Below are 16,735 nucleotides of genomic sequence, written 5' to 3'. Positions count from 1 at the left end.
CGGCCAATCCACCCTAACCTACACATCCCTGAACACTATGGGACCATTTAGCACATCCAATCCACCCTAACCTACACATCCCTGAACACTATGGGACAATTTAGCACAGCCAATCCACCCTAACCTACACATCCCTGAACACTATGGGACAATTTAGCACGGCCAATCCACCCTAACCTACACATCCCTGAACACTATCGGACAATTTAGCATGGCCAATCCACCCTAACCTACACATCCCTGAACACTATGGGACAATTTAGCACGGCCACTCCACCCTAACCTGCACATCCCTGAACACTATGGGACAATTTAGCACGGCCAATCCACCCTAACCTGCACATCCCTGAACACGATGGGACAATTTAGCACGGCCAATCCACCCTAACCTACACATCCCTGAACACTATGGGACAATTTAGCACGGCCAATCCACCCTAACCTACACATCCCTGAACACTATAGGACCATTTAGCACATCCAATCCACCCTAACCTACACATCCCTGAACACTATGGGACCATTTAGCACATCCAATCCACCCTAACCTACACATCCCTGAACACTATGGGACAATTTAGCACGGCCAATCCTCCCTAACCTGCACATCCCTGAACACTATGGGACAATTTAGAACGGCCAATCCACCCTAACCTACACATCCCTGAACACTATGGGACAATTTAGCACCGCCAATCCACACTAACCTGCACATCCCTGAACACTATGGGACCATTTAGCACGGCCAATCCACCCTAACCTGCACATCCCTGAACACCATGGGACATTTAGCACGGCCAATCCACCCTAACCTGCACATCCCTGAACATTGTGGGACAATTTAGCACGGCCAATCCACCCTAACCTGCACATCCCTGAACACAATGGGACATTTAGCACGGCCAATCCTCCCTAACCTACACATCCCTGAACACTTTGGGACAATTTAGCACGGCCAATCCACCCTAACCTGCACATCACTGAACACTAAGGGACAATTTAGCACGGCCAATCCCCCCTAACCTACAACATCCGTGAACACTATGGGACAATTTAGCACATCCAATCCACCCTAACCTACACATCCCTGAACACTATGGGACAATTTAGCACGGCCAATCCACCCTAACCTACACATCCCTGAACACGATGGGACAATTTAGCACGGCCAATCCACCCTAACATACACATCCCTGAAGACTATGGGACATTTGGTACGGCCAATCCACCCTAACCTACACATCCCTGAACACTATGGGACAATTTAGCACGGCCAATCCACCCTAACCTACACATCCCTGAACACGATGGGACAATTTAGCACGGCCAATCCACCCTTACTTGCACATCCCTGAACACTATGGGACAATTTAGCACGGCCAATCCACCCTAACCTACACATCCCTGAACACTATGGGCCATTTAGCACGGCCAATCCACCCTAACCTACACATCCCTGAACACTATGGGACAATTTAGCACGGCCAATCCTCCCTAACCTGCACATCCCTGAACACTATGGGACCATTTAGCACGGCCAATCCACCCTAACCTGCACATCCCTGAACACTATGGGACCATTTAGCACGGCCAATCCACGCTAACCTGCACATCCCTGAACACCATGGGATATTTAGCACGGCCAATCCACCCTAACCTGCACATTCCTGAACACTATGGGACAATTTAGCACGGCCAATCCACCCTAACCTGCACATCCCTGAACACTATGGGGTAATTTAGCACGGCCAATCCACCCGAAACTACACATCCCTGAAGACTATGGGACAATTTAGCACATCCAATCCACCCTAACCTACACATCCCTGAACACTATGGGACAATTTAGCACGGCCAATCCACCATAACCTGCACATCCCTGAACACTATGGGACAATTTAGCACGGCCAATCCACCCTAACCTACGCATCCCTGAACACTATGGGACAATTTAGCACGGCCAATCCACCCTAACCTGCACATCCCTGAACACTATGGGACAATTTAGCACGGCCAATCCACCCAAACCGACATATCCCTGAACACTATGGGACAATTTAGCACGGCCAATCCACCCTAACCTACACATCCCTGAACGCTATGGGACCATTTAGCACATCCAATCCACCCTAACCTACACATCCCTGAACACTATGGGAAAATTTAGCACGGCCAATCCACCCTAACCTACACATCCCTGAACACTATGGGACAATTTAGCACGGCCAATCCAACCTAACCAACACATCCCTGAACACTATGGGACAATTTAGCACGGCCAATCCACCCTAACCTACACATCCCTGAACACTATGGGACAATTTAACACATCCAATCCACCCTAACCTACACATCCCTGAACACTATGGGACAATTTAGCACGGCCAATCCACCCGAACCAACACATCCCTGAGCACTATGGGACAATTTAGCACGGCCAATCCACCCTAACCTGCACATCCCTGAACACTATGGGGTAATTTAGCACGGCCAATCCACCCTAACCGACACATCCCTGAACAGTATTGGACAATTTAGCACGGCGAACCCACCATAACCTGCACATCCCTGAACACTATGGGACAATTTAGCACGGCCAATCCACCCTAACCAACACATCCCTGAACACTATGGGACAATTTAGCACGGCCAATCCACCCTAACCTACACATCCCTCAACACTATGGGACAATTTAGCACGGCCAATCCTCCCTAACCTGCACATCCCTGAACACTATGGGACAATTTAGCACGGCCAATCCACCCTAACCTACACATAACTATGGGACAATTTAGCACGGCCAATCCACCCAAACCTGCACATCCCTGAACACTATGGGACCATTTAGCACGGCCAATCCACCCTAACCTGCACATCCCTGAACACCATTGGACATTTAGCACGGCCAATCCACCCTAACCTGCACATCCCTGAACACTATGGGACAATTTAGCACGGCCAATCCACCCTAACCTGCACATCCCTGAACACTATGGGGTAATTTAGCACGGCCAATCCACCCTAACCGACACATCCCTGAACAGTATTGGACAATTTAGCACGGCCAACCCACCATAACCTGCACATCCCTGAACACTATGGGACAATTTAGGACGGCCAATCCGCCCTAACCAACACATCCCTGAACACTATGGGACAATTTAGCACGGCCAATCCACCCTAACCTACACATCCCTGAACACTATGGGACAATTTAGCACATCCAATCCACCCGAACCGACACATCCCTGAACACTATGGGACAATTTAGCACGGCCATTCCACCCTAACCTACACATCCCTGAGCACTATGGGACAATTTAGCACATCCAATCCACCCGAACCTACACATTCCTGAACACTATGGGACAATTTAGCACGGCCAATCCACCCTAACCTACACATCCCTGAACACTATGGGACAATTTAGCACGGCCAGTCCACCCGAAACTACACATCCCTGAAGACTATGGGACAATTTAGCACATCCAATCCACCCTAACCTACACATCCCTGAACACTATGGGACAATTTAGCACGGCCAATCCACCATAACCTGCACACCCCTGAACACTATGGGACAATTTAGCACGGCCAATCCACCCTAACCTACACATCCCTGAACACTATGGGACAATTTAGCACGGCCAATCCACCCTAACATACACATCCCTGAATACTGTGGGACATTTAGCACGGCCAATCCACCCTAACCTACACATCCCTGAACACTATGGGACAATTTAGCACGGCCAATTCACCCTTACTTGCACATCCCTGAACACTATGGGACAATTTAGCACGGCCAATCCTCCCTAACCTGCACATCCCTGAACACTATGGGACAATTTAGCACGGCCAATCCACCCTAACCGACACATCCCTGAACACTATGGGACAATTTAGCACCGCCAATCCACCCTAACCTGCACACCCCTGAACACTATGGGACCATTTAGCACGGCCAATCCACGCTAACCTGCACATCCCTGAACACCATGGGTCATTTAGCACGGCCAATCCACCCTAACCTGCACATCCCTGAACACTATGGGACAATTTAGCACGGCCAATCCACCCTAACCTGCACATCCCTGAACACTATGGGGTAATTTAGCACGGCCAATCCACCCTAACCGACACATCCCTGAACAGTATGGGACAATTTAGCACGGCCAATCCACCCTAACCTGCACATCCCTGAACACAATGGGACAATTTAGCACGGCCAATCCACCCTAACCTGCACATCCCTGAACAGTATGGGACAATTTAGCACGGCCAATCCACCCTAACCTGCACATCCCTGAACACTATGGGACAATTTAGCACGGCCAATCCACCCTAACCGACACATCCCTGAACACAATGGGACAATTTAGAACCGCCAATCCACCCTAACCTGCACATCCCTGAACACTATGGGATCATTTAGCACGGCCAATCCACCCTAACCTGCACATCCCTGAACACTATGGGGTAATTTAGCACGGCCAATCCACCCTAACCTGCACATCCCTGAACACTATGGGACAATTTAGCACGGCCAATCCACCCTAACCTGCACATCCCTGAACACTATGGGTAATTCAGCACGGCCAATCCACCCTAACCTACACATCCCAGAACACTATGGGACAATTTAGCACGGCCAATGCACCCTAACCTACACATCCCTGAACACTATGGGACAATTTAGCACGGCCAACCCACCCTAACCTACACATCCCTGAACACTATGGGACCATTTAGCACATCCAATCCACCCTAACCTACACATCCCTGAACACGATGGGACAATTTAGCACGGCCAATGCACCCTAACCTACACATCCCTAAACACTATGGGACAATTTAGCACGGCCAATCCACCCTAACCTACACATCCCTGAACACTATGGGACCATTTAGCACATCCAATCCACCCTAACCTACACATCCCTGAACACTATGGGAAAATTTAGCCCGGCAATCCACCCTAACCTACACATCCCTGAACACTATGGGACAATTTAGCACCGCCAATCCACACTAACCTGCACATCCCTGAACACTATGGGACAATTTAGCACGGCCAATCCACCCTAACCTACACATCCCTAAGCACTATGGGACAATTTAGCACATCCAATCCACCCGAACCTACGCATCCCTGAACACTATGGGACAATTTAGCACGGCCAATCCACCCTAACCTGCACATCCCTGAACACTATGGGACAATTTAGCACGGCCAATCCACCCTAACCTACACATCCCTGAACACTATGGGACAATTTAGCACGGCCAATCCACCCTAACCTACACATCCCTGAACGCTATGGGACCATTTAGCACATCCAATCCACCCTAACCTACACATCCCTGAACACTATGGGAAAATTTAGCACGGCCAATCCACCCTAACCTACACATCCCTGAACACTATGGGACAATTTAGCACGGCCAATCCACCCTAACCTACACATCCCTGAACACTATGGGACAATTTAGCACGGCCAATCCACCCTAACCTACACATCCCTGAACACTGTGGGACAATTTAGCACGGCCAATCCACCCTAACCTACACATCCCTGAACACTATGGGACAATTTAGCACGGCCAATCCACCCTAACCTACACATCCCTGAACACTATGGGACAATTTAGCACGGCCAATCCACCCTAACCTTACACATCCCTGAACACTATGGGACAATTTAGCACGGCCAATCCACCCTAACCAACACATCCCTGAACACTATGGGACATTTAGTACGGCCAATCCACCCTAACCTACACATCCCTGAACACTATGGGACAATTTAGCACGGCCAATCCACCCTAACCTACACATCCCTGAACACGATGGGACAATTTAGCACGGCCAATCCACCCTTACTTGCACATCCCTGAACACTATGGGACAATTTAGCACGGCCAATCCACCCTAACCTACACATCCCTGAACACTATGGGCCATTTAGCACGGCCAATCCACCCTAACCTACACATCCCTGAACACTATGGGACAATTTAGCACGGCCAATCCTCCCTAACCTGCACATCCCTGAACACTATGGGACCATTTAGCACGGCCAATCCACCCTAACCTGCACATCCCTGAACACTATGGGACCATTTAGCACGGCCAATCCACGCTAACCTGCACATCCCTGAACACCATGGGATATTTAGCACGGCCAATCCACCCTAACCTGCACATTCCTGAACACTATGGGACAATTTAGCACGGCCAATCCACCCTAACCTGCACATCCCTGAACACTATGGGGTAATTTAGCACGGCCAATCCACCCGAAACTACACATCCCTGAAGACTATGGGACAATTTAGCACATCCAATCCACCCTAACCTACACATCCCTGAACACTATGGGACAATTTAGCACGGCCAATCCACCATAACCTGCACATCCCTGAACACTATGGGACAATTTAGCACGGCCAATCCACCCTAACCTACGCATCCCTGAACACTATGGGACAATTTAGCACGGCCAATCCACCCTAACCTGCACATCCCTGAACACTATGGGACAATTTAGCACGGCCAATCCACCCAAACCGACATATCCCTGAACACTATGGGACAATTTAGCACGGCCAATCCACCCTAACCTACACATCCCTGAACGCTATGGGACCATTTAGCACATCCAATCCACCCTAACCTACACATCCCTGAACACTATGGGAAAATTTAGCACGGCCAATCCACCCTAACCTACACATCCCTGAACACTATGGGACAATTTAGCACGGCCAATCCAACCTAACCTGCACATCCCTGAACACTATGGGAAAATTTAGCACGGCCAATCCACCCTAACCTACACATCCCTGAACACTATGGGACAATTTAACACGGCCAACCCACCATAACCTGCACATCCCTGAACACTATGGGACAATTTAGCACGGCCAATCCACCCTAACCAACACATCCCTGAACACTATGGGACAATTTAGCACGGCCAATCCACCCTAACCTACACATCCCTGAACACTATGGGACAATTTAACACATCCAATCCACCCTAACCTACACATCCCTGAACACTATGGGACAATTTAGCACGGCCAATCCACCCGAACCAACACATCCCTGAGCACTATGGGACAATTTAGCACGGCCAATCCACCCTAACCTGCACATCCCTGAACACTATGGGGTAATTTAGCACGGCCAATCCACCCTAACCGACACATCCCTGAACAGTATTGGACAATTTAGCACGGCGAACCCACCATAACCTGCACATCCCTGAACACTATGGGACAATTTAGCACGGCCAATCCACCCTAACCAACACATCCCTGAACACTATGGGACAATTTAGCACGGCCAATCCACCCTAACCTACACATCCCTCAACACTATGGGACAATTTAGCACGGCCAATCCTCCCTAACCTGCACATCCCTGAACACTATGGGACAATTTAGCACGGCCAATCCACCCTAACCTACACATAACTATGGGACAATTTAGCACGGCCAATCCACCCAAACCTGCACATCCCTGAACACTATGGGACCATTTAGCACGGCCAATCCACCCTAACCTGCACATCCCTGAACACCATTGGACATTTAGCACGGCCAATCCACCCTAACCTGCACATCCCTGAACACTATGGGACAATTTAGCACGGCCAATCCACCCTAACCTGCACATCCCTGAACACTATGGGGTAATTTAGCACGGCCAATCCACCCTAACCGACACATCCCTGAACAGTATTGGACAATTTAGCACGGCCAACCCACCATAACCTGCACATCCCTGAACACTATGGGACAATTTAGGACGGCCAATCCGCCCTAACCAACACATCCCTGAACACTATGGGACAATTTAGCACGGCCAATCCACCCTAACCTACACATCCCTGAACACTATGGGACAATTTAGCACATCCAATCCACCCGAACCGACACATCCCTGAACACTATGGGACAATTTAGCACGGCCATTCCACCCTAACCTACACATCCCTGAGCACTATGGGACAATTTAGCACATCCAATCCACCCGAACCTACACATTCCTGAACACTATGGGACAATTTAGCACGGCCAATCCACCCTAACCTACACATCCCTGAACACTATGGGACAATTTAGCACGGCCAGTCCACCCGAAACTACACATCCCTGAAGACTATGGGACAATTTAGCACATCCAATCCACCCTAACCTACACATCCCTGAACACTATGGGACAATTTAGCACGGCCAATCCACCATAACCTGCACATCCCTGAACACTATGGGACAATTTAGCACGGCCAATCCACCCTAACCTACACATCCCTGAACACTATGGGACAATTTAGCACGGCCAATCCACCCTAACATACACATCCCTGAATACTGTGGGACATTTAGCACGGCCAATCCACCCTAACCTACACATCCCTGAACACTATGGGACAATTTAGCACGGCCAATTCACCCTTACTTGCACATCCCTGAACACTATGGGACAATTTAGCACGGCCAATCCTCCCTAACCTGCACATCCCTGAACACTATGGGACAATTTAGCACGGCCAATCCACCCTAACCGACACATCCCTGAACACTATGGGACAATTTAGCACCGCCAATCCACCCTAACCTGCACACCCCTGAACACTATGGGACCATTTAGCACGGCCAATCCACGCTAACCTGCACATCCCTGAACACCATGGGTCATTTAGCACGGCCAATCCACCCTAACCTGCACATCCCTGAACACTATGGGACAATTTAGCACGGCCAATCCACCCTAACCTGCACATCCCTGAACACTATGGGGTAATTTAGCACGGCCAATCCACCCTAACCGACACATCCCTGAACAGTATGGGACAATTTAGCACGGCCAATCCACCCTAACCGACACATCCCTGAACACAATGGGACAATTTAGCACGGCCAATCCACCCTAACCTGCACATCCCTGAACAGTATGGGACAATTTAGCACGGCCAATCCACCCTAACCTGCACATCCCTGAACACTATGGGACAATTTAGCACGGCCAATCCACCCTAACCGACACATCCCTGAACACAATGGGACAATTTAGAACCGCCAATCCACCCTAACCTGCACATCCCTGAACACTATGGGATCATTTAGCACGGCCAATCCACCCTAACCTGCACATCCCTGAACACTATGGGGTAATTTAGCACGGCCAATCCACCCTAACCTGCACATCCCTGAACACTATGGGACAATTTAGCACGGCCAATCCACCCTAACCTGCACATCCCTGAACACTATGGGTAATTCAGCACGGCCAATCCACCCTAACCTACACATCCCAGAACACTATGGGACAATTTAGCACGGCCAATGCACCCTAACCTACACATCCCTGAACACTATGGGACAATTTAGCACGGCCAACCCACCCTAACCTACACATCCCTGAACACTATGGGACCATTTAGCACATCCAATCCACCCTAACCTACACATCCCTGAACACGATGGGACAATTTAGCACGGCCAATGCACCCTAACCTACACATCCCTAAACACTATGGGACAATTTAGCACGGCCAATCCACCCTAACCTACACATCCCTGAACACTATGGGACCATTTAGCACATCCAATCCACCCTAACCTACACATCCCTGAACACTATGGGAAAATTTAGCCCGGCAATCCACCCTAACCTACACATCCCTGAACACTATGGGACAATTTAGCACCGCCAATCCACACTAACCTGCACATCCCTGAACACTATGGGACAATTTAGCACGGCCAATCCACCCTAACCTACACATCCCTAAGCACTATGGGACAATTTAGCACATCCAATCCACCCGAACCTACGCATCCCTGAACACTATGGGACAATTTAGCACGGCCAATCCACCCTAACCTGCACATCCCTGAACACTATGGGACAATTTAGCACGGCCAATCCACCCTAACCTACACATCCCTGAACACTATGGGACAATTTAGCACGGCCAATCCACCCTAACCTACACATCCCTGAACGCTATGGGACCATTTAGCACATCCAATCCACCCTAACCTACACATCCCTGAACACTATGGGAAAATTTAGCACGGCCAATCCACCCTAACCTACACATCCCTGAACACTATGGGACAATTTAGCACGGCCAATCCACCCTAACCTACACATCCCTGAACACTATGGGACAATTTAGCACGGCCAATCCACCCTAACCTACACATCCCTGAACACTGTGGGACAATTTAGCACGGCCAATCCACCCTAACCTACACATCCCTGAACACTGTGGGACAATTTAGCACGGCCAATCCACCCTAACCTACACATCCCTGAACACTATGGGACAATTTAGCACGGCCAATCCACCCTAACCTTACACATCCCTGAACACTATGGGACAATTTAGCACGGCCAATCCACCCTAACCAACACATCCCTGAACACTATGGGACAATTTAGCACGGCCAATCCACCCTAACCTACACATCCCTGAACACTATGGGACAATTTAACACATCCAATCCACCCTAACCTACACATCCCTGAACACTATGGGACAATTTAGCACGGCCAATCCACCCGAACCAACACATCCCTGAGCACTATGGGACAATTTAGCACGGCCAATCCACCCTAACCTGCACATCCATGAACACTATGGGGTAATTTAGCACGGCTAATCCACCCTAACCGACACATCCCTGAACAGTATTGGACAATTTAGCACGGCAAACCCACCATAACCTGCACATCCCTGAACACTATGGGACAATTTAGCACGGCCAATCCACCCTAACCAACACATCCCTGAACACTATGGGACAATTTAGCACGGCCAATCCACCCTAACCTACACATCCCTCAACACTATGGGACAATTTAGCACGGCCAATCCTCCCTAACCTGCACATCCCTGAACACTATGGGACAATTTAGCACGGCCAATCCACCCTAACCTACACATAACTATGGGACAATTTAGCACGGCCAATCCACCCAAACCTGCACATCCCTGAACACTATGGGACCATTTAGCACGGCCAATCCACCCTAACCTGCACATCCCTGAACACCATTGGACATTTAGCACGGCCAATCCACCCTAACCTGCACATCCCTGAACACTATGGGACAATTTAGCACGGCCAATCCACCCTAACCTGCACATCCCTGAACACTATGGGGTAATTTAGCACGGCCAATCCACCCTAACCGACACATCCCTGAACAGTATTGGACAATTTAGCACGGCCAACCCACCATAACCTGCACATCCCTGAACACTATGGGACAATTTAGCACGGCCAATCCGCCCTAACCAACACATCCCTGAACACTATGGGACAATTTAGCACGGCCAATCCACCCTAACCTACACATCCCTGAACACTATGGGACAATTTAGCACATCCAATCCACCCGAACCGACACATCCCTGAACACTATGGGACAATTTAGCACGGCCATTCCACCCTAACCTACACATCCCTGAGCACTATGGGACAATTTAGCACATCCAATCCACCCGAACCTACACATTCCTGAACACTATGGGACAATTTAGCACGGCCAATCCACCCTAACCTACACATCCCTGAACACTATGGGACAATTTAGCACGGCCAATCCACCCAAAACTACACATCCCTGAACACTATGGGACAATTTAGCACGGCCAATCCACCCTAACCTACACATCCCTGAACACTATGGGACAATTTAGCACGGCCAATCCACCCAAAACTACACATTCCTGAACACTATGGGACAATTTAGCACGGCCAATCCACCCTAACCTACACATCCCTGAACACTATGGGACAATTTAGCACATCCAATCCACCCTAACCTACACATCCCTGAACACTATGGGACAATTTAGCACGGCCAATCCACCATAACCTGCACATCCCTGAACACTATGGGACAATTTAGCACGGCCAATCCACCCTAACCTACACATCCCTGAACACTATGGGACAATTTAGCACGGCCAATCCACCCTAACATACACATCCCTGAATACTGTGGGACATTTAGCACGGCCAATCCACCCTAACCTACACATCCCTGAACACTATGGGACAATTTAGCACGGCCAATTCACCCTTACTTGCACATCCCTGAACACTATGGGACAATTTAGCACGGCCAATCCTCCCTAACCTGCACATCCCTGAACACTATGGGACAATTTAGCACGGCCAATCCACCCTAACCGACACATCCCTGAACACTATGGGACAATTTAGCACCGCCAATCCACCCTAACCTGCACACCCCTGAACACTATGGGACCATTTAGCACGGCCAATCCACGCTAACCTGCACATCCCTGAACACCATGGGTCATTTAGCACGGCCAATCCACCCTAACCTGCACATCCCTGAACACTATGGGGTAATTTAGCACGGCCAATCCACCCTAACCTGCACATCCCTGAACACTATGGGGTAATTTAGCACGGCCAATCCACCCTAACCGACACATCCCTGAACAGTATTGGACAATTTAGCACGGCCAACCCACCATAACCTGCACATCCCTGAACACTATGGGACAATTTAGCACGGCCAATCCACCCTAACCAACACATCCCTGAACACTATGGGACAATTTAGCACGGCCAATCCACCCTAACCTACACATCCCTGAACACTATGGGACAATTTAGCACAGCCAATCCACCCTAACCTACACATCCCTGAGCACTATGGGACAATTTAGCACATCCAATCCACCCTAAACTGCACATCCCTGAACACTATGGGACAATTTAGCACGGCCAATGCACCCTAACCTACACATCCCTAAACACTATGGGACAATTTAGCACGGCCAATCCACCCTAACCTACACATCCCTGAACACTATGGGACCATTTAGCACATCCAATCCACCCTAACCTACACATCCCTGAACACTATGGGAAAATTTAGCACGGCCAATCCACCCTAACCTACACATCCCTGAACACTATGGGACAATTTAGCACCGCCAATCCACACTAACCTGCACATCCCTGAACACTATGGGACAATTTAGCACGGCCAATCCACCCTAACCTACACATCCCTAAGCACTATGGGACAATTTAGCACATCCAATCCACCCGAACCTACGCATCCCTGAACACTATGGGACAATTTAGCACGGCCAATCCACCCTAACCTGCACATCCCTGAACACTATGGGACAATTTAGCACGGCCAATCCACCCAAACCTACACATCCCTGAACACTATGGGACAATTTAGCACGGCCAATCCACCCGAACCTACACATCCCTGAACGCTATGGGACAATTTAGCACATCCAATCCACCCTAACCTACACATCCCTGAACACTATGGGAAAATTTAGCACGGCCAATCCACCCTAACCTACACATCCCTGAACACTATGGGACAATTTAGCACGGCCAATCCAACCTAACCTGCACATCCCTGAACACTATGGGACAATTTAGCACGGCCAACCCACCATAACCTGCACATCCCTGAACACTATGGGACAATTTAGCACGGCCAATCCACCCTAACCAACACATCCCTGAACACTATGGGACAATTTAGCACGGCCAATCCACCCTAACCTACACATCCCTGAACACTATGGGACAATTTAACACATCCAATCCACCCTAACCTACACATCCCTGAACACTATGGGACAATTTAGCACGGCCAATCCACCCGAACCAACACATCCCTGAGCACTATGGGACAATTTAGCACGGCCAATCCACCCTAACCTGCACATCCCTGAACACTATGGGGTAATTTAGCACGGCCAATCCACCCTAACGGACACATCCCTGAACAGTATTGGACAATTTAGCACGGCGAACCCACCATAACCTGCACATCCCTGAACACTATGGGACAATTTAGCACGGCCAATCCACCCTAACCAACACATCCCTGAACACTATGGGACAATTTAGCACGGCCAATCCACCCTAACCTACACATCCCTCAACACTATGGGACAATTTAGCACGGCCAATCCTCCCTAACCTGCACATCCCTGAACACTATGGGACAATTTAGCACGGCCAATCCACCCTAACCTACACATAACTATGGGACAATTTAGCACGGCCAATCCACCCAAACCTGCACATCCCTGAACACTATGGGACCATTTAGCACGGCCAATCCACCCTAACCTGCACATCCCTGAACACCATTGGACATTTAGCACGGCCAATCCACCCTAACCTGCACATCCCTGAACACTATGGGACAATTTAGCACGGCCAATCCACCCTAACCTGCACATCCCTGAACACTATGGGGTAATTTAGCACGGCCAATCCACCCTAACCGACACATCCCTGAACAGTATTGGACAATTTAGCACGGCCAACCCACCATAACCTGCACATCCCTGAACACTATGGGACAATTTAGCACGGCCAATCCGCCCTAACCAACACATCCCTGAACACTATGGGACAATTTAGCACGGCCAATCCACCCTAACCTACACATCCCTGAACACTATGGGACAATTTAGCACATCCAATCCACCCGAACCGACACATCCCTGAACACTATGGAACAATTTAGCACGGCCATTCCACCCTAACCTACACATCCCTGAGCACTATGGGACAATTTAGCACATCCAATCCACCCGAACCTACACATTCCTGAACACTATGGGACAATTTAGCACGGCCAATCCACCCTAACCTACACATCCCTGAACACTATGGGACAATTTAGCACGGCCAATCCACCCGAAACTACACATCCCTGAAGACTATGGGACAATTTAGCACATCCAATCCACCCTAACCTACACATCCCTGAACACTATGGGACAATTTAGCACGGCCAATCCACCATAACCTGCACATCCCTGAACACTATGGGACAATTTAGCACGGCCAATCCACCCTAACCTACACATCCCTGAACACTATGGGACAATTTAGCACGGCCAATCCACCCTAACATACACATCCCTGAATACTGTGGGACATTTAGCACGGCCAATCCACCCTAACCTACACATCCCTGAACACTATGGGACAATTTAGCACGGCCAATTCACCCTTACTTGCACATCCCTGAACACTATGGGACAATTTAGCACGGCCAATCCTCCCTAACCTGCACATCCCTGAACACTATGGGACAATTTAGCACGGCCAATCCACCCTAACCGACACATCCCTGAACACTATGGGACAATTTAGCACCGCCAATCCACCCTAACCTTCACACCCCTGAACACTATGGGACCATTTAGCACGGCCAATCCACGCTAACCTGCACATCCCTGAACACCATGGGTCATTTAGCACGGCCAATCCACCCTAACCTGCACATCCCTGAACACTATGGGACAATTTAGCACGGCCAATCCACCCTAACCTGCACATCCCTGAACACTATGGGGTAATTTAGCACGGCCAATCCACCCTAACCGACACATCCCTGAACAGTATTGGACAATTTAGCACGGCCAACCCACCATAACCTGCACATCCCTGAACACTATGGGACAATTTAGCACGGCCAATCCACCCTAACCAACACATCCCTGAACACTATGGGACAATTTAGCACGGCCAATCCACCCTAACCTACACATCCCTGAACACCATGGGACAATTTAGCACATCCAATCCACCCTAACCTACACATCCCTGAACACTATGGGACAATTTAGCACAGCCAATCCACCCTAACCTACACATCCCTGAGCACTATGGGACAATTTAGCACATCCAATCCACCCTAACCTACACATCCCTGAACACTATCGGACAATTTAGCATGGCCAATCCACCCTAACCTACACATCCCTGAACACTATGGGACAATTTAGCACGGCCACTCCACCCTAACCTGCACATCCCTGAACACTATGGGACAATTTAGCACGGCCAATCCACCCTAACCTGCACATCCCTGAACACTATGGGACAATTTAGCACGGCCAATCCACCCTAACCTGCACATCCCTGAACACGATGGGACAATTTAGCACGGCCAATCCACCCTAACCTACACATCCCTGAACACTATGGGACCATTTAGCACATCCAATCCACCCTAACCTACACATCCCTGAACACTATGGGACAATTTAGCACGGCCAATCCTCCCTAACCTGCACATCCCTGAACACTATGGGACAATTTAGAACGGCCAATCCACCCTAACCTACACATCCCTGAACACTATGGGACAATTTAGCACCGCCAATCCACACTAACCTGCACATCCCTGAACACTATGGGACCATTTAGCACGGCCAATCCACCCTAACCTGCACATCCCTGAACACCATGGGACATTTCGCACGGCCAATCCACCCTAACCTGCACATCCCTGAACATTGTGGGACAATTTAGCACGGCCAATCCACCCTAACCTGCACATCCCTGAACACTATGGGACATTTAGCACGGCCAATCCTCCCTAACCTACACATCCCTGAACACTTTGGGACAATTTAGCACGGCCAATCTACCCTAACCTGCACATCCCTGAATACTGTGGGACAATTTAGCACGGCCAATCCCCCCTAACCTACACATCCCTGAACACTATGGGACAATTTAGCACATCCAATCCACCCTAACCTACACATCCCTGAACACTATGGGACAATTTAGCACGGCCAATCCACCCTAACCTACACATCCCTGAACACGATGGGACAATTTAGCACGGCCAATCCACCCTAACATACACATCCCTGAAGACTA

Source organism: Chiloscyllium plagiosum, unplaced genomic scaffold, assembly GCF_037043375.1.
Source record: "Chiloscyllium plagiosum isolate Xiang-an unplaced genomic scaffold, Cpla_swu_hap1 HiC_scaffold_40, whole genome shotgun sequence".
Taxonomy (NCBI): Eukaryota; Metazoa; Chordata; class Chondrichthyes; order Orectolobiformes; family Hemiscylliidae; genus Chiloscyllium; species Chiloscyllium plagiosum.
This window is presented reverse-complemented; position numbering follows the sequence as displayed.